General features: G+C 39.0%; 1 protein-coding gene across 2 annotated transcripts in view; it reads left to right on the plus strand.

The window, feature by feature from the left end:
• The window catches only part of USP9X (ubiquitin specific peptidase 9 X-linked), a 162,090-nt gene that overhangs the window by 36,803 nt on the left and 104,180 nt on the right, over positions 1–21,107 (plus strand). The gene's annotated exons all lie outside the window — the stretch shown is intronic.

Here is a 21,107-nt window from a genome sequence, read left to right on the forward strand (position 1 = left end):
ACTTAGATACCGTCAAGTCCACAGATCTTGTGTATAGCAATGTACACATCTGTGTAACCTACTATTCAGATCAGTGTATCCTTTCCAGCATTCCAGAAGGAATGCACCTTCCTGCTCTCTTGCACCTTCCTGCTCCCCCAAAAGAAACCCCAGTACTCCTTCTATCTTTCAGTGAATTATGCATGTTTTTTGTGCTTCACATAATTGGAATAACACAATATAAACTCTTGTGTCTGGCTTCTTTTGACATAAGAATTTCTTCTTTTTGTTACTGGGTAGTTACTGTATGAAATACACCATGATTGATGTATTCATTGTACTGTTTGTGGACATTTGGACTGTCTGTGGTGTTTCCAGTAACTATAAAGAATGTGCCATGATCATTTTAGTACGCGTCTTTTGATACATACCCAGAAATGGAATTGCTGGGTTATATAGGATATGTATCTGTTTAGTTTTAATAGATACTGCCAAACAGATTTCCCAAGTAGTTGGTTGCACCAGTTTAGAATCCCACCGATGTAGTTCATACTGCTCTTCCTTAACAACACTTAGTATTGTCAGTCCTTTTAATTTTAGCCAGTTTAGTGGAGACTTAGGAATATCTAATTGTAGCCTAAATATTCATTTGCGTGTGTCTAATGATGGTTAGAACCTTTTCATGTGCTTACTGGTATTTTGGCTATTTAATTCTTGCTGCCTGTAAGATTTGAAGTTTGGCTAGTAGACAGCTTGAAGTCTCTAGTGGCTCACAATCACTAGCTGAAAAAAAATATCAGTTGAGTGAATTGTTGAAAATATGAGATATTTTTTAATGAATTTATTAGTGATAAGGAAGTTAAACATTACTGTTAAAACTATGTTTGGCTTTAGAGTATGTCTGGAAAGATCTTCGCTCTTGAAAGATTCAATACTTCAGACTAAAATATGGCCTTTAGAAATAAACCAAGAAGGTAAGAAATAAGGGTTGGTAAAGATGTGGAGAAAAGGGAACGTTTGTGCACTGTTGGTGGAAAAGTAAATTGATGCAGCCACTATGGAAAACCGTATGGAGGTTCCTCAAAAAAATTAAAAAATAGAACTACCATCTGATCCAATAACTCCACTACTGGGAATCTGAAGAAAATGAAAACGCTAACTTGAATAGATTTATGTACTTGCATGTTTGTTGCAGCAGCACTGTTTACAGTAGCCAAAATACAGAAAGAATCTAAGTATCCATCAGTGCAGTGGATAAAGAAATTGTGTACATATATTCCATTGTGTATATACAATGGGTTGTTATTTCAGCCATAGGAAAGAATGAAATCTTGCCATTTGTGACAGTGTGAATGGACCTTGAGGGCATTATGATAAGTGAAATCAGCCAAAGACAAACACCATATGATCTCTTATATGTGGAATCAAAAAACAAAAACCAAGCTCAGATACAGAGAATAGATTGGTGGCTGCCAGAGGTGGGTGGGCGTGGGGGAAGACATGGATGAAGGGAGTCAAAAGTAAAAAGGGGGTGATGCCTGGGTGGCTCAGTCTTTTGAGCATCCATCTTTGGCTCAGGTCATGAACTCACATTTGACTTGCTACTTATGGTTACTCTTTAAGATGCAGCTCATATGTTCTGAGAAGATTTTGTAGATATCCTCCGCCTTTGGAGAACTAACTTCTCTCTTTTCCAAGCTTTTAAAAAAAGTTTTTATTTAAATTCCAGTTAACATGTGGTGTAATACTAGTTTCAGGTGTACAATATAGTGAATCAACACTTCCATATAACACCTGGTGCTCATCACAGGTGTACTCCTTAATCCCCATCACCTATTTAACCCATCCTCCATCCAAACTTTTTCTAAGGAAAGATCAAACATACAAAAATGTGAATAAACTCCCATTAACTAGCTTTATTTTGGGGGCTGTTCTTTTTTTTATATACCTTCTATATTTAGAAGCAAATCCTGGGGCCCCTGGGTAGCTCAGTCAATGGTCTGACTCCTGCTCAGGTCATGATCTTGTGGTTTGTGAATTCGAGCCACACGTTGGGCTCTGTGCTGACAGCTCAGAACCTGGAGCCTCCTTCGGATTCTGTGTCTCCCTCTCTCTGCTCCTCCCTGCTCATGCTCTAGATCTCTCTCAAAAAAATAAAATCATATATATAGAAGCAAATCCCAGACGGAATTTCATCTTCAATATTTCTGTATATTCCAGTTGGTGCAAAGGACAAATGATGTCCTAGCACACCATGTCTACACAGTGATGTAGTAATTCAAGTAGGAGGGCTGAGGCTCCCACGTGGCATGTGATGGTGGTAGGATAGCTGTGCAAAACTCAAGAACAGTGCATGCCTTCCCAGTCAGTAATGTGCTGCCATCTGTCACATTCTATTATTATTAATTTTGTTTGTATTTAGTTTGTAGGAGAGCAATTAGCATAAGGAGTATGATTCTTAATTTCATAATTGCATATGTTTTAACAGTGTTAAAATAGAAAGGAATTTAGTTTTTAAAAGTTTTGTTAGGGTAGAACCAAAACTGGCAAACTTGAGCCAGCCATGGTGCTTGGAGTCCAGTGACTGGAACTGGGACTCTAATTCCATATTTACTAAATGAAAAATGTATTTCTATTTCTACCTAGAAGGTGGTGGTTTTGTTCATTCTTTTACTTGACAGATAATTAGTAAATTGTGTAGCACCACAGAATTTTGATGTATTACTGGTTTCCTTATTCTCCCTACTATCACGTTTTCTTAGAGGCAGCACAAATTCTGATAGGAATACTGTGCTATGTGTTGTATTATAAATGGTAAGATAATCTTTGATTTGAAACTTTTTGAAAAGTAGGACAAAATTTTGATGGTTAGGATTCTGCATTAAAGCAATACAATAAAAAAATCAGCTATATTAGTATAAAACTGTTGAGGCTATTAATTTATTTTAAAAAGCAACTTGAGCACTTGTGATACATACATAAGGAGCATCGAATCCTGGTAATTTATAGTTGGGAGAATACTTTTTCTCTGAACTGCTCTAGTGATCATATTTATAGGGAGCCTGGGAAGGTTAAAAAATGAGGAGTTGTCAAAAGTACATAATCCTCTAATTAGCATCTCTAGGGAAAAGTAACCAGCACTTGTTAGAACACCTACTGTTTATTGGGTGCCTTCTATGTGCAAGGCAGTTAACATACATTTTTCCATTTGAGCTTCCCAACAATCTCTGAAGGTATTAGCCAACTTGAGAGGGAAAGAAAAAATGATGCTTTGAGATTAAACAGTACCTGTTCTGGGGCGCCTGGGTGGCTTGGTCGGTTAAGCGTCCGACTTCGGCTCAGGTCATGATCTCACACTCCGTGAGTTCGAGCCCCGCGTCGGGCTCTGTGCTGACAGCGCAGAGCCTGGAGCCTGCTTCAGATTCTGTGTCTCCCTCTCTCTCTGCCCCTCCCCTGTTCATGCTCTGTCTCTCTCTGTCTCAAAGATAAATAAACGTTAAAAAAAAAAAATTAAAAAAAAAAAAACCAGTACCTGTTCTAAACATATTTGTTACATTGTAGTTGCTGACAAACCTCATGCTCTGCAAAATCACACCCCAAGATGTAACCAGATTTATGGGGAAAATAGGATTAAGAGCAAAGGGATCACTGAAAAGCTTATGTAACTTTGTCATTAGAGCACTAACAGAAACAATAAGAATTCTAATTAAACAAATAGCACAGTTGAAAACATCTTGAATTCCTGACAAGCTATAGTAAATATGATTTTTTAAAAACAGGTAACCTAATGGAACCCTTCCGGATAGGGAAGGGTTGAGGTTACAGAGTTAGGGAGCACATGGGGGAAATAAAATGCACAAAGGATCAGAGAGAACAGAAGTGTGTCTAAGACAGAGCGTGTAGCCAGACTGAGCCAAAAAGAATGTGAGGTGATCGCTGTCCCAGTTCAGACCTTTTTTTTTTTTTTTTTTTTTTTTTAAATGCTTGCTTATTTTTGAGAGAGAGACAGAGCTTGAGAGGGGACAGGGCAGAGGGAGCGGGACACACAGAATCCGAAGCCGGCTCCAGGTTCCGAGCTGTCAGCACAGAGCCTGACGCAGGGCCCAAACCCACAAACCGTGAGATCGTGACCTCAGCCGAAGTCAGAAGCTTAACTGACTGAGCCACCTAGGTGCCCCTATCCAGTTCACACCTTTGTGCCCCACCCTCATGCTGCTGCTATTTGGTGCAAGACATTATGCATCGAGGGAAAAATTCCTTCCAAATTAACATGACTTGCAAGTGTGTTTGCTGACATTTGCCGGTGAGCTAAATGCCATTACAAAACGGCATCCTTTGTAGCAAAACAGACTTCATGTGGACCAAGTCTTTTGCACTTCAAAATCCACACTCCTGTTCCACCTTCAGTACTAAATTGCAAATAGTTGTCTTTAACATGTCTCCCCTCCAGTGGAATGTTGTTAGAAAAGGGAGCGAATACTTAACTGGAGACCTTCTGGCATTTAAAGATAATCATTACCTTACATTTAATCGTCACAACCATAGCCTAGTATCCTCAAGTGGGGAAACTGAGTCCCAAAGAGGTTTGGGAACTTTGTCCAAGATCGTACAGTGGGTATTAGAGTAGAAATTTAAATCCATGTGTTTCTGGCTACAAATTTGCTTTTGTATACCACGCTGCTTCTGGCAAAACAATTTTATCAGGCCATTAACGAGTAGTTGTCTAGCACACCTAATAGGGTTGATGAAGTCATTCTATTCCTTCCCACTGGTCTCTTAATAGCACTGCAATAGGCCAAAAAAAAAAAAGTGATGGAGCACGGCAAGGGAATGGGCAGAGGCAATGGTTCCAAGGTGTCTGGATTTGAAATCTAGGTTTGCTACCTTTTTCCCCCAATAGCTATTTTAAACTACCTCTTGGGATTGTTATGAATGTTAAATAAGCTAATCAAAATCCTTTAAATGATACCTGGCTCATGGTAAGTGTTTAATAAATGTTAATCTACTGACAAGTAGATTGCCCCATTGCCTCTCACTTTTTGGTTCTTTTTCTGCTCTTAATCCATGCTGTTCTATTTCTCCCCTTCCTCCCTATCTCTTCATATCATTAATTTGAAATAGATTAAACGTAGATAGTACTTAACTGAATATTGATGTTTTTAACACTTCCTAACCTTTCATTGATATTTTGGGTGTATATATTTGGATGCCTATTGTTTATGCAGGGCTGGACAATTTTAAAAAGTAGTGGTGTATGGGGTGCCTGATAATGGCTCAGTTGGTTGGGCATCTGACTTCAGCCCAGGTCACTGTCTCCCGGTTTGTGAGTTCAAGCCCTGTGTCAGGCTGTCTGCTGTTAGCGCAGAGCTCGTTTTGGATCCTGTCTCCCTCTCTCTGCCCTTCCTCTGCTCACACTCTCCCCGCTCTCAAAAATAAACATTAAAAAAAAAGTGGTGTTTGAGGATTTGTAATGTTTTAGTTTCCAAGGTACAAGCTGTGGAACTCAGTACATAGGTGTGCTATTTTAGTTTCATCTTTTTGTGTGCCTAAATTTCTGCATTTATTAAATATACTTGTGTAAATTTAACGTATAAATATACACATTAAGAAAAGCCAGAAGAACGGCTGCCTGGGTGGTTTAGTCAGTTAAGTGTCTTGACTCAGGTCATGATCTCATGGTTTGGAGAGATTGAGCCCTGCATCTGGCTCTGAGCTGACAGCATGGAGCCTGCTTGGGATTCATTCCCTCCCTCCCTCTCTCTCTCTCAAATAAATATTAAAAAAGAGAAGAAATAGTCCTCTCAAATAAACATTAAAAAAAAAAGAACTAGTCTTACAGTATATTTCAGTGACAAGATCATGCCTTTATTTTGTCTTTAAGGAGAATTCAGAATTTTTATTATTTGTAGATAGCAGGTTTAAAAAAAGGAATCAATTGAGGAACTAGCAAATGGCTTGAATATGATCACTGTGCCAAAATTATTTAATTTCTACATATTTGTGAATTTCCCAAATTTCCTTTCATTGAATTCTAGTTTAATTTCTCCATGTTCAAAGAACATAGTTTCTATCCTTTAAATTTGAGACTTGATTTACAGCCTAGCATATGGTCCATTTTGGAGAATGTTCATGTGCACTCAAGAAGAATATGTATTTTGCTGTTGGTAGAGTGTTCTATTACATGTGTGATCTAGTTGGTGTAGTGTTGTTAAAGTCTCCTTCCTTAATCTTTTCTTAGTTGTTCTATGCATTATTGAAAGTGGTGAGTTGGAAGTCTATTTCCCTGTCCTTTTCTTTTTTTGCTTCATATGTTTTGGGGCTACTGGTAGGTTGCATGTATATATATATTTATAATTGTTAAATCTTGATGAATGGACCTTTTTATTATAAAGTTTTTTATCTTTAGGAATTTATTTTTGTCTTAAAGTCTATTTTTTTTTGTGGTAGATCTATAGACACTTCACATTTCTTATGGTTGCTATTTTGCATGATGCATATTTTCCCATCCTTTTACCTTTTTTTTTTTTTTTTTTTTTTAAAGCTCTGCACCCAACATGGGGCTCAAACTCAAGACCCCAAGATCAAGAGTTGCATGCTCTATCCACTGAGCCAGCCAGGTGCCACCCCCATCCTTTTACTGTTAACAGATTTGTATCCTTGGATCTAAAATTCTCCTATTGACAGCATGTCCTTGGATCTTCCTTTTTTAAATCCAGTCTATCTCTGCGTTTGAATTTTATGAGCCATTCACATTTAAGGTCATTAATCTGACTAGATTTACATCTGCCATTTTACTTTGTTTTCTGTATCTCATGTGTTTTTTTTTATCTTTTTCTCTTACTGATTTCTTTTGCCTTAAGCAGATGTTGTCTACTGTGGTATTTTAATTCCTTTTAATGATTATTTTCACCATATTTTTTGTTTACATTTACTCTTAATAGATGTATTGATATTTTCATATCCTACAATTCATCCATTTAAAGTGTACAGTTCAATGGTTTTTGGTGTATCATTTAAAAAATTTTTTTTAAATGTTTTATTTATTCTTGAGAGAGAGAGAGAGCATAAGCAAGGGGAAGGGCAGGACGAGGGAGGGACACAGAATCCGAAGCAGGCTCCAGGCTTTGAGCTGTAGTAGCACAGCTGTAGCAAGGCTGGAACCCACAAGTCTTGAGATCATGACCTGAGCGGAAACCAAGAGTCGGACGCCCAACTGATTGAGCCACCCAGGCACCCTTAAACTTCACTATTCTATGTGCCATAAATAAGTGGAATCGTACATTGTTTACCCTTTTGTGACTGGCTTGTTTCACTTAGTGTAACATCACATGTTCCAAGCATGTGTCGATTCCTTTTTAAAGCTGAATGATCTTCCATTGTTTGTATATACCACATTTTATCATTTATCGAAGGACACTTGGTTTACTTCCATCTTTTGGCTACTGTGAATAGTACTTGCGATGAACATGGGTTTGCAAATACTTGTTTGAACTTCTGTTTTCAGCTCTTTTTGGGTGTGGAATTGCTGGATAATGTTAGCAAGTCTATATTTAGTCTTTTGAGCAATGGCCACACCACTTTCCACAGTGGCTACACCATTTTACACTGCCACCAGCAATGTACAAGGATTCTAATCTCTCCACATCCTAACACTGGTTATTTTCTTTTTTATTATAATCTTTCCAGTTGATGGGAGGAATCTATCTCACTAAGGCTTTGATTTCCAGTTTCCTGGTGACTAATGATGTGTTGAGCATCTTTTTGTGTATTTACTAGCCGTTTGTACATCTTTGGAGAAATGCCTATTCAGATGCTTTCTCCGTTTTTAAATTGGTTGTCTTTTCTTATTACTGAGTTGTAGGAGTCTTTTTGTGTATTCTAGATACAAGTCCCTTATTAGGTTCATGATTTGTAGTGTTGTCTATTTTTCCTCCCATTCTCTGGGGGTGTCTGTCTTTTCACTGTTTTAATATATACAATTTTTATTTTAAGTAGGCTATATGCCCAACGTGGGGCTCAAACTCATGACCCTGAGATCAAGAGTCACATGCTTCACTGACTGAGCCAGCCAGGTGCCCCTTCACTGTCTTAATATTACAAATGCCTTTTGAAGCAAACATTTTTAATTTTGGTGAAGTCCATTTTGTCTGTTTTGTTGCTCCTGCTTTTGGTGTCATACCTGTAAGAATCCATTGCTGAAATGCTAGGTCATGAAGATTTACCCTTATTTTTTCCCTAAGAATTTTCTAGTTTTTGATCTTATGTTTAGGTCTTTGATTCATTTCGTGTTAAATCATTCGGTTATTGGGAAACATTTTTATATGAAATCCAATTATGCATTATGTACACTTCGTTTATATAGTGCTTTTTAAACCAGTTAAAAAAGGAGAAGAAAGGCCTTTATACTGTTTTTTATGATTTTCCAGTGCCCCTTCACTGGGGATTGGGTCTGTTAAGCACCGTAGGCTGTCATGCTAGAAGTTGACCTCAGGCTTCAATTTTGAACCAGTTCTGGTTGACAGGCTTTTTTTCTTTCAGTGCTGTCAATGTGTCATCCCACTGCTTTCTGGCCTCCATATTGTCTGATGAGAAATCAGCTGACAGTGTTATTGAGGAACCTATATATGCAATGATTGCTTCTTCCTGCTTCCTCATTTCTCCTTGTATTTGGCTTTTGACATTTTGATTATGATGTTTTACAGTCTGGTCTCTCTGAATTTATCCTGCTTGGAGTTTGCTGAGCTTCTTGGATGTGTAGATGAATGTGTTTCATGAATGTGGGGGAGTTTGGGCCATAATTTCCTCAAATACCTTTTCTCTTTCTGGACTCCATAACATATATGTTAGTGTGCTTAATTCCACATTTCTCTGAAACTCATTTTTTCTCTCTGTTTTTCAGAATGCTTAATCTGTTCATCTTCTAGTTTGCTGATTTTTTTTTCTGACAGCTCATATCTTTTGTTGAGCCATTTCAGTTAATTTTTTCATTTTAGTTACTGTACATTTTCTTTTAAAAATTTCTTAAGTAGGGTCCGTGCCCAGCATGGGGCCCAAACTCATTACCCCAAGGTCAGGTGTCTCCTCCACCTACTGAGCCAGCCAGGTGCCCCAGTTACTATACTTTTGGACTCCAGAAATTTTCATTTGGTTCTTTTAAAAAATTTTCTAGCTCTTACATCTTTTTTTATAGTCTCTGTTTAAACGTGGTCATATTTTCCTTTACTTCTTTTAAGCATGGTTTCCTTTAGTTCTTTGAACATACTTGTAATAGCTGTGTTGAAGTCTTAGCTAAGTAAGCCTGACATCTGGACCCTCTCAAAGCCAGTTTCTTTTGGCTGCTTCCCCTACCCCACCCTGGTGTATGGGCCACAGTTCCCCTTCTTCGCACCTGTCCGGTAAACTTTTTTTTTGGGGGGGTGGGGTGGGTGGCTCTTTTATCTAATGTAGCAACTTTGGATACTGATTCCCCACTACCCATACCTGGGGACTTGTTGTTACTTGCTTGTCTGTCTCACTACTGGCCAAACTGCTGTAATGAAATCCATTTTCCTTGCAATGTGTAGCCTGTGATTTCATACTCTTCAGAGGGTACAGGCTTAGTCATATCTGTGTTAAGCTGTCTCCCTCTGTTGGTGTCACATGCAAATGTTAGTCTCCACTAATTGTTGGCTGATTGCTTTATTGTTTCAGCTGATGGCCTGGGATTTAATTGCCCCACAGTCTGAGCCAATTCAGTTTTTTTCTTTCTAGAGGGTAATGTTTGAGTTCGGTCTTTGAGGTTTGCTCTGACTTCAGGGAGGCTCTTAGCTGTCTCTTTCCCTGATTCTTTCTGGTAAACTGCTAGCTGGTTTAAAGTTTATAGCTTGTTGCTCTCATGAGATTAACCAGCGTCTTAATTGCTTACTGCCTTGCTCTCCATTGTTTTTAGTGCACTCTCAGGTTTGAACTTCCCTGTACTTTGTTCCAAATAAAGTCGGTTCACTTTGAGAGAAATTTGAAGCTTTTTGACGGTCTGCCTTTCCCCCTGGGCGAAACCTTTACATCATTTCTTCAGAACTGGTGGTGAAACAATGGCTCATTTCTGTCAGATTGACACCCTTGCTTCATGAGTAGGGTGCTGGGTGAGAGCAGCAGCCTCTGGTGTTGTCACCTTGTCTCTCCTGGTGTGGAACCTCAGTCCTATGAGTGAGATGGAGTGAAGGCCATTAGGAGCACATTATTCTTGGCCTGAAGAACCTGGGACCAAACTTCTCCACAAGTAGAGCTTGGATAGAAGAAAGGAGCCCTGGACATCCCAGCTGCTTGTGCCTGCAATAGAGCCCCTGCAAGTCACAGTTGGGAATGAGGAGAAATGCTAGCTGTTTTTCCTCTCTTGGGCAGATACCTTGATTGGGAGGTTGGAGGAGAGAGCCCCGTATTCTTGGCTGCACCCACCTGGAATGGAGCTTCTGTCCTGCTGAGCTGGCCCAAAGTGCCACAGACTCTGTTCTTAGTGAGATATACATTTTCTTTAATAAGTATTTCTTCATTTACTGTATACCCTTAGGACAATTCTGGGGACCTCAAAAAAATTTTTTTATGTAATCTTCACTGGTTATTGGTTTCACTGGGGAGAATATCCACAGAGGTTCTGATGCCAGCATTCCAGAAGTCATTTTTAATTTAAAATTACTCCTTGCCTGCAGCCACTTAAAAACTCCCACTTGAGAATGCCTTGGAAAGGATGCTGGAATTTATTGAAGCTTTAATGTACATATAAAAGCTTCCAGTACCCTAATTGTGTACATACGACTTGACAGACACTTAGCACGGAGGTTTGAATAAGAGTGTTTAGCCAATTACCAAGCATTTCTAGATGAATACGTTTTTGCTGCAATGAACAAAACTTAGAATGCAGGATATGGTTCTGTTATGATGCCGTAATAGGAAGTTATCCATAGGAGGCAGCAGTGAGTGTACATAGTGATTTTATTAAAATATTTTGCATTTATTTTGTTACTGAAGTACAGTTTATCCAATGTTACATTTGTATATGGTGATTTGGTGACAAAAATTAAGGGCTGTGGGTGTTTAATAGTGGTGGTAATAGAATATGAGCATTTGAATTCAACAAAGACATCTTCATTTGTGTTAGCCTGAGTTATTGATTGAATGTGAAGCTGTCTAGAGTTAGCGTCACATTTGGGGGCAGGGGAACCTGTGCTTAATAATAGCTGCCTTGACTGGTTTTGTGTCTAATTTATCATAATTGTGAGAAGAATGAGGGGTCCTATGTTAATGATAATGGCAGTGCTGGTGGAACTAGGAAAAGAATGTCCTTTACTCTTGAGCAAAGACTACATTATAAAATTGCTTAGGGATATTTAGGTACATAGCTGTGGACTCGGCTATATTGGCAATATCTTGCTGCATTTTAAACTCCTGAAACCTCATCTCCCACTGAACAATAGTTTCTTATAGCATAGTTTTTGTATGCTGTATTTTTTAGGGATACAGTGTTAGTGTTTTAGAAGAAAATTCTGTGGCCATAGCTATTAGCAATGTTGTAAAAGAATAATCAACATGGGGAAATTTCAAATGAAGCAAAACAGTTTTATAAAATGTGTTTCTGCATCAAAAACATTTTGATAGAGTTTATCTTGGAGTTGGGGATATGGTGAAATTAATGGTAGCCTTTTCCTTATTTTCCAACATTATCGATGTATGGCATGGTGGTTAAAACTGTAGAACCCTGGAGCTTGTAGCTGTAGTATGTGGGGTAGAATCCCAGCTGTACCACTTTGACCGCCTATGTATTCACTCTGCCCTAGTTTCTTTACTCCTGAAAGGGGGCCAGTAATAGGCTTGTTCTGAGGATTAAATAATTATATATATATAACTTAGAATAGTGCCTGATACAAAGTAAACACTCAAATGTTGTTATTACCACTATTAATAAGAAAAAAATTTTTAAAAATTTTTGAATGTTTATTTTTGAGAGAGAAAGAGTGGATGAGCGCATGAGTTGGAGACGTTGGCAGAGGATCCAAAGGGGGCTCCATGCTGACAGCAGAGAGCCTTATGCGGGGCTTGAACTCATGAATTGTGTGTGAAATCAGGACCTAAGCTAAAGTCGGATGCCCAACTGACTAAGCCACATAGGTGCCCCTATAAGAAAAAAATTCTTAAATGTTTATTTTTGAGAGAGAGAGTGCATGGGGGGTAGGAGAAGAGAGAGAGAACCTCCACAAGGTTTCGCACTGTCAGCGCAGAGCCCCACGTCGGGCTTGAACTCATGAACTGTGAGACCATGACCTGAGCCGAAATCAAGAGTCAGACACTTAACAGAATGAGCCACCCAGGCACCCCAGTGAGAAAATTTTTATTTAAAATCTGAGGTATGTCGACCTGGCTATAGTAGTATTGAAATTGGGGAATGAGAGAGGAAAAATAAGGGCTGGTTGAGAATGACCTCGAATAGTACTTACAGAAAAGGTAGAGAGGAGGATGACACTAAAGGTTTTAGAGACTGAAAATGTTGGCTTAATTTACAGTTAATATGCTAAACAGATTGGTAGTGTGGAGATCAGCCAGGATGCTGTTAAAATTGGAGTCTCTTAATTTTGGACACATTATAAAAGAGGAATTGTTGGAGTTGGGAAGGGAGACGGTTTGTTTGACTTTGTTACTAACCCCCCCTCCACCCCATTTTTTCTTTTGAGCACCTACCCGTTGTATGTCAGTGAATCCTTGGGATACAACGATGACTACAGTTCATATAACTTTTACCCTTATGGAACTTTTCTTTTTGTAGAGGGTTTGATCATCACATAGATGCTTTAAGGAAAGTGTAGCTGGCTCTCAGAGCCTCAGATAGGAGTACTTGATGAGTTCTTAGGTGAGTTAAGCGCTGGTGAAGGTGAATTCGTATGGGCAAAACTAAGCAGACTGCTTGTTCAGAGGCTTCAGAGTCCTTGTGAGGGGAGTACGTTTGAAGGAACGAGAAGGCAGATTGAATGGGATTAGAACAGGCGGCTGGGGAACAGTTGCAAGGTGAGGCTGAAGTTGGGTATTTGAAGACCTTGTAGACTGTTAGAGAAGCATTTCGGTCTTCGTCCTGGTCTTTTAAGATTTTTAAGCAGGGCCTTATGGTATTCTACGGTTTGCATTTTAGTAAGAGTCATGGTGATTGTTTCTAATGCCAAAAAGGTAAAACATAATTGGAGGGATGGGTACAAGCTTGATAGTAACCATGATTTTAAGAGAAAGATCACAATCCCTTATCATTGTTCCCTCCGCATCCCTTTTTATTTTCCATCTTAATTCTCCCCCTTTGAATTCAGAGAGAACATCTTGGGAGCTATGGAGAACCTTCATGGTTGAATGGAAGATCCAGTGGCTTTAGAGTCTAACACATGTTGGCATCTGCCATCTTAGACAGGCTCAAGTCACTTTTAATCTTTTAGCTTTTGTTTGTTAAACTGGATTAGTAGCCGTATGGGATAGGTGTCATGGTGATTACACGAGTGTATAACAATAATTTATTTGTATAACAATAAAGCACCCACTATTGTGCCTGATACATAAGTGCTCATAACTTTCCTAGAGTAATGTATAAATTAAGATGGAACTGTAAGGGAGCCTGTGATACTGTAATTTATAATACATATTGAGTCGTCTCTCCGGTTTCTGGCACAGAGCTTCAAAAACCTTAGGAGTTTCCTAACTGGTGAGAGCCAAAAAAGGGCATCTTACGTTACGTTAATGAAGTGACTTTTGGAAAGCCCCTAAGGATTGGGGGCTGATTGCCAGGGGAAGGGACCACGTGACTAGAGTGTTGGAACTTTCAGCCCCTTCTGCCTCCTTGGGCTGTGCGGAGAGACTAGAGATTGAGTTCAGCCTTCAACAGTCAATGATTTAATCGTCATGGCTGTGTAATGAAACCTCCATAAAACTCCAAAAAGACGGTGTTCAGAGAGGTGCTGGATTGGTAAACATCTGGAAACCTGAGGGGAATGGTGGGCCCAGAAAGAACACAAAAGTTCCTTGCCCTTTCCCCATGCTTCGTCTTACATATCTCTTCTATCTACCTGTTTCCGAGTTATATACCTTTAATAATAAACTGTAATCCAGCAAGTAAAATGTTTCTCTGAGTTCTGTGAGCTGCTCTAGCAAATTAATCGAACCCAAGGCTTAGGGGTCATTGGAATCTCCAGTCTATAGCCCGTTAGAAAGATAGATGACAACTTGGACTTGTGACTGGCAACTGAAGTGGGGGACAGGGAGTAATCTTGTAGGACTGACAGAGCCCTTAACCTGTGGGATCTGATGCTATCTCCAGGCAGATGGTGTCAGAATTTTAGCTGAATTGTAGGACACCCACCTGGTGTCTGAGAATTGCTTGGTGTGAGGGAATAAACACATTGTAACTGGGTGCATAATTGCAGAGTCACAGAGAAACTTTGAATGGAAAGGAACCAAAAGTCCACGAAAGAATTCCTTGGGTAGTATAAATACTGAAACCTTTTTTGCCTTTACCCGCTAGAGTGGTTATGGATCAAAGTACCTGAATATAATTGATTACGAGGTGTGTCACAAGAAATAATAAGTAGATAATTAATTAGTTAAAGCAAATATAATAGCATTGTTTGCAAATGAGGTTACCTAAAAATTAGAGTCAGGATTATTACCAGTAATTATTTTTACTCACATTTCAATGTTTTCTTAGGGATTAAAAAGTCCTGGAAGTCCAGCTATTGGTGTAGATAATTAACTGTGTTATTACTATTTGTTAAAACTGTGCTTTTATTTTGTGTTCTTTTTGGGTTTTGGCATTCTCTGTGTGTGTCAATGGAAGTGTATAAAACCTGCAATAGCTATTTATGTCCTTTCTCATGTAGTGGAAAAACTTCTATGTAGGATAGAATACATTTTCTTCCAGCTAACAACGCATACATAAAAAGTTTGCATTTAATATTGAATCTGTCATAGCGATAGAAATTCCAGTTTAAAATTCAAAAAGTTCTAAATACTATTGGCCTAAATATGAGTATCTTTATACTCAAAAATGGTGGTTTGTGGTTTTTTTAATGTTTATTTTTGAGAGAGCTCAAGAGGAGGAGGGGCAGACTAGGGGGACAGAGGATCCAAAGCAGGCTCTTCCCTGACAGCAGCAAGCTTGATGTGGGACTTGAACTCACAAACCACGAGATTATGACCTGAGCCGAAGTCGGACACTCAACTGACTGAGATACCCATCTGCCCCCAAAATGGTTATTTTGAAATAAAGCTTAGTACTAAAAAGATGTTTTGCACTGGATTATAATGAAGATAGAATAATTTTTACATTAACATTTTAAATATGTATAATTTAAGTTCTGCCTTTCCTCTATATGCTAGTGTATTAACTGCAAAATAATAGTTTGTCTAAGACCATTGTAATTAAAGTTTTCATTTTGTAGTGATCAGTAGAAGTAATGAGGTCTAATGCCTGGTGAAGGCTAAGTACAGCTTGTTTCACAATTATGTCTCTCGCCTCTGGTGAGTCAAGTATTTTAAGAAGGGAAAAACGAGTTATGGATGTCAGTTAAACATAGAAAGGCATTAGAAAAGAAAAATAATTGAGTAATTTTCCCCTTTGGTTTTGGTACATAATAGATAAAATTCACAAGCTAAGATAATTTTCAAGGATGAGTTTAAGGATCTATCACATTGGTTTTTCTTTTCTTTCTTTTTTTTTTAATGTTTATTTTTGAGAGCGAGCAAGGGAGACAGGTTCTGAAGCAGGCTCTGCACTGACAGCAGAGAGCCCGATGCGGTACTCCCAACTCACCAATTGTGAGATCATGACGTGAGCCAAAATCGAGAGTCAGGCACTTAAACAACTGAGCTACCCAGGCCCCTCTATCATGTTGTTTTCTAAGAGACTCAACTCCTTCTGATGTCCAGTAAAGGAAATAATTTGTTTGACTGTTGGGCTTGTTTTTGCTTGTTTATAAGGCTCTATCCTCAATCTGTAATGCTAATTCCAGAGAGAGAGATTTGCCTGCTGTGCTCTGCCATATTCCCTTATGCTTAAAACAATATGTGGCCCGTTGTAAACACTTAACACCTATTTCTTGAATAAGTAAGCTTTGAGTTTTTGTTTAATTAAACAACTTTTATTTTTTGGACAAAAAGTTTTAGAAAGGGAAGGAACTCTGTAAGTATACTAGGATCATATACATATGTGAAATTGTAGAGAGTTTCAACATGCTGTATAAGAGAGAGATTTTGAAATAGAGGAAACGTTTCAGCAGAGGTGGAATAATGACTAGGTAGAGAATGACCATTCTTTATCTTGAGGGTTTCTCTGGTATTAAGGCCCTCCCACTTGAAAGCTGTTGTAGAAATTCAGTTCTGCAAACTTTAAAATGAGTATGAATGGTTGCCGCTTATGAAGTACTAGCTTATTAAAAGGAAAATGACTCCAACCTTTTTCCAGGTAAAGGTGTTGCTTCTCCCATCTTGGAAGATATTGAGATGCTGAGTTTGGATATGAAAAAATGCTGTCTTCTAAAGACAATCTAATGCTATCATTTGGTTACATGTTGCATTGCAGAAAATCCAAGATAATTTCTGGTAAAACCTGAGTGAAAGGAAGGGAGAACAACGACCCTTACAGTACTTTTGTTTTTCTGAAATAAAACTTGACGCTTTATGTAAAGCTTGAAACTTTATACAGTACAGTTACACCTTGGATTTGTTGAATTTGAGCATTCTTTTTTTTTTAAATGTTTATTTTTGAAAGAGGCAGAGCGTAAGCAGTGGAGGGGCAGAGAGAGGGAGACACAGAATCTGAAGCAGGCTCCAGGCTCTGAGCTGTCACCACAGAGCCTGACCCAGGAACCGCAAGATCATGACCTGAGCCGAAGTTGGTTGCTAAACTGACTGAGCCTCCCAGGCACCCCTGATTTGAATAATTTTTGAGTTGCTCAGTGGATGACATTGCTGCTTTGACTTTGTAGAAAGCTTGTCCTAGCCTTGCTAGGTATGCCTAAATATCTCCTGGAAAACAAGTTCTGGTAGAGCCTTGGGACTGTGTCTTGAAATCAAGTAAAACAGTGTGATTCCCATCTGTTCCTCCACTTAAATGGGATTTGTTTTTAAGAAAGGTAGCAGTGTTGGGACTCCTGGGTAGTTCAGTCAGTTGAGAGTTTGACTCTTGATCTCGGCTCAGGTCTTGATCTCTGGGATGTGAGTTCAAGCTCCCACATTGGGATCTGTGCTGGGCATGGAGCCTACTTTGAATGAATGAATGAAATGAATGAATGCGAAAGAAAGAAAAAGGGAGGAAGAAAGGTAAGCAGTGTTACACTTAGTTGTAACATATCTTTGATAATTTTTTCCCATTCAAAGCTTTTCAAATTATCTGAAAACATTATTTTCTAATTATTACCTCAGATATTCAAGAACCCTGCCTGCACAGTACATTATAGAAAGGGAAAAGAAAATTACATATTTTGAGAATTGTGTGTTTTGGTATTTGCAAAAACACCTTTATTAAGATTATCCTTGTGGCATTTTTATGGGTGGCATTATCTCATTTTTCAAGACTTGCAAAAATAGAGTGGATGTTACTGGCCTTTAAGATAGGCAGCTTGTAGGGGCTCCTGGGTGGCTCAGTCAGTTAAGTGACTATTTCAGCTCAGGTCATGATCTCACAGTTGTGAGTTTGAGCCCTGTGTTGGGCTCTGTGCTGACAGCTCAGAGCCTGGAGCATGCTTCAGATTCTGTGTCTCCTCTCTCTCTTCCCCTCCCCCACTCGTGCTCAGTGTCTCTCTCTCTCTCTCTCTCTCTCTCTCTCTCAAAAATAAACATCAAAAAAAAAAAAAGCAGCTTGTAAGTGGCAGAGGTGGGATTTTGTGTTTTTTAATGTTTGTTTATTTTTGAGAGAGAGAGACAGACAGCACAAGTTGGGGAGGTACAGAGAGAGGGAGACACAGAATCCGAAGCAGGCTCCAGGCTCCAGGCTCCAGGCTCCAGGCTGTCAGCACAGAGCCCGACGCGGGGCTCCAACCCAGGAACTGTGAGATCATGACCTGACCCGAAGTCAGACATTCAACTGACTGAGCCACCCAGATGCCCCGGGATTTTGTTTTAATCCAGAAAATATTTTTCTTTGCTCCATACCTGTTTCTTGCTCTTCCATTTGTTGATCCTAGCATACTGAGGAAAAGGTATCATCAAATTCTTAATGTGGTGGTAGAGAGATGGCTGTTAAAAATGCCAGAATAGAGCAGAGTATGCTATGCTGAGCTCTGTCATACCTGCTCAGCAGTACTGGGAATCTTGAAATGTGGAGGACTTGACAGAGGTAGAAGACAGAAGGGTGAGAAGAACTAATAAGAGAGGGATGGCAGGCAGCTTGAAGCTTTGTCAATGGGTTATTCTGCCAGAAGCAGAAGATGGCTTAGTTCTGTGGGCAGAGTAAAAGGTGCATTGTTGGTGGAAAGGTTACACTTCTCCCTTTTCCATTTACTTTAAAGTTATTTTGTTTAAAGAGTTCTTGGGGCGCCTGGGTGGCTGAGTCTGTAGAGCATCTGACTTAAGCTCAGGTCATGATCTCCTGGTTTGTGAGTTCAAGCCCAGCGTTGTGTTCTGTGCTGACAGCTCAGAGCCTGGAGCCTGCTTCCGATTCTGTGTCTCCCTCTCTCTGCCCCCGCTTGTGCTCGCGCTTGCTCGCTCTCTCTCAAAAATAAAGCACTAAAAAAAAAAAAAAAAAAAGTTCTTTAGTAATAATCCACACAATACTTTGTCTAGAATAATTTATGCCCTGACTTTTTGCCAGATAGTTTTGTCTATAGATGGAGGGTTATTGGGATACATAATAGATAGAAAGATAGTGAGTGTAAACAAAACAACGTGAGGATATAATTTTAAGATATTTTAATTCATATGATCTCCATCTGTTAAAAGGACTGCAAAAGCAAGACAGCAGTTAGTGTTTTATATATATATAATTTTATTGTGGGAAAATATATATAACCTAAAATTTGCCTTTAAGCATATTTTCATTGTGCAACCCATCATTCATTTCAAGAACTTTTTTTTATCTTCCAGGCTGAAACTGTTAACTCCCCAGTCATCTCTCCCCACCGCCATCTCCCTTTAATCCCCTGATAACCACCTTTCTACTTTCTGTATCAGTGGAATCATAGAGTATTTGTTTCTTTGTGACTTATTTCACTGAGCAGAATGTCTGCAAGTTTCATCCATGTTGTATCATGTGTTGGAATATCTCATTGTATGTACACACCACATTTTGTTTATTTTTTTGTCCTTGGATTGCTTCCTGGAAAGACTTTTTAAAGAGAGAGAGTATTGGGACACTTGGGTGGCTTAGTCGGTTAAACATCTGACTCTTGGTTTCTGGTCTAGGTCATGATCTCATGGTTTGCTAGATTAAGCCCCACATTGGGTTCTGTGCTGACAGCATAGAGCCTGCTTGGGATTCTCTCTCCCTCTGTGTTTGCCTCTCCCTTGCTCATGCTGTTTCTCTCTCAAAATAAATATTTTTTTCAAAAAATAGAGATAGTATTGGTTTAATGGACAAGGTAATAGAATTCTAGACTTGTTAACTTAATATTTGTGCTTTGGTCAAGTCACTTCTTAGACGATTAGTTTTCTATTTATGGAAGAATACCACAAATTCTGTGTAAATGGTAAAGATTTGCCTTAAACCCACTTTAATTTTGGTGTGTCTCAGGATTCATTCTCTCTCCTTGATTTACCTGACACTTGGGGTATATAGTCTACTTCTTAACACCCCACAAGATTGTGGCCCCTTTACTCTCAGAGTGAGGTAGTAGTCATGTGGAGGTTGTGTTTATGGGTGGGTGGGAAGCTCATAGGTAATACTGTTAACTAATGAGTCCATTCCCTTTACCCTTTAGTGAATAATAGACTTTATATTCAAGACCCCAAAGTTTTGGTTCAGTTCCAGACTTGGAGAGTCAACTGTCTAGTGGATGTTTTCAACTCTGTTTCAGTATTCACAACCATACTCCTCACTGACGTCACTACTACCTGCCACCGTCCCCTTTAAAAAGAAATAGAAAGGAAACCTGGAGTCCAGGATTGTGTGAGCCTAAGAAGCTCAGGGGCTCAAAAAGGGAGGGTGGAAGAGGCCAACATGGTGAACAGCAAGAAACAATTAATTGATTTGTCAGTAGAGCATTGATGATCTGTGAATTAGAACGTCTCTCCCCACCAAATAACACACATTCACGAAGCTTTGTGTGTAGTTTTAGGAGAGTTGCTCTTCAAATCTATCCATAGACCTCAGTTAAAACCCGGTGGCTTAAAAGCAACTTTGGTAGCTTAGACTCAGCCAGATGACGGAAAATGGAAGAAGTAAAAGGAGACGAGACATTCTTAAGATTTTTGGGAAAAGGGAAGGGCAGAAACTGGTCATTTTTCAGTAAGGAAGATACAAGCATAATATTTATAGACTAAGATCTAGGAAAAGAGTGAGGAGATGGTGATGGGAACATCATCCTTCGGGGGAGAGTATACAAGCGGATTATGAACCCAGGTTGGGAAATAAAAGGAAGAGATTGGAATAAATTTGAGGTGGAAAAGAATCAAGTGAATTGATTAGCTGATAATTTTGAGTGGTAAGAGAAGACCGTTACTCAAGTAATCTGCTAGCCGACTCAAAATGGCTAAGGAAAATTATAGGCTAGTTTCTCCAGATTTTTCAAATTGTTTACTTAACATGAAGTTTTTTGTAACGTAGGGTGTTTGAAAATGGGAAACAAAAGTGAAAGAGAGCCTGCTCGATCATTTATCTTTTATATTTTTGCTTTACATATTAAACATTTTTCTGTGTTTAGTCTCACCAGTGGCTAGATCTTACTGGTCTTAAACTTCTTTGTTGTTATTATACCAATTTGACAAGTGAAACAGAATCTTGTTAGAAACCCATCTCTGGGTTAAATGATTATATTTAAATTGGAGGTTAATAAATAGGTAAACATGGACTGTTCTGGACTAATGAAAAGTATGGTCACTTAATAACCAAATACCTAGAACTCCTCAGCTAAGGTTCTCAATCTGATGGCACAGTTCTCAATCTCCAGGGGAGAATTGTTGTAATGTGTTGATGC

Source organism: Panthera uncia, chromosome X (assembly GCF_023721935.1).
Source record: "Panthera uncia isolate 11264 chromosome X, Puncia_PCG_1.0, whole genome shotgun sequence".
Classification (NCBI taxonomy): domain Eukaryota; kingdom Metazoa; phylum Chordata; class Mammalia; order Carnivora; family Felidae; genus Panthera; species Panthera uncia.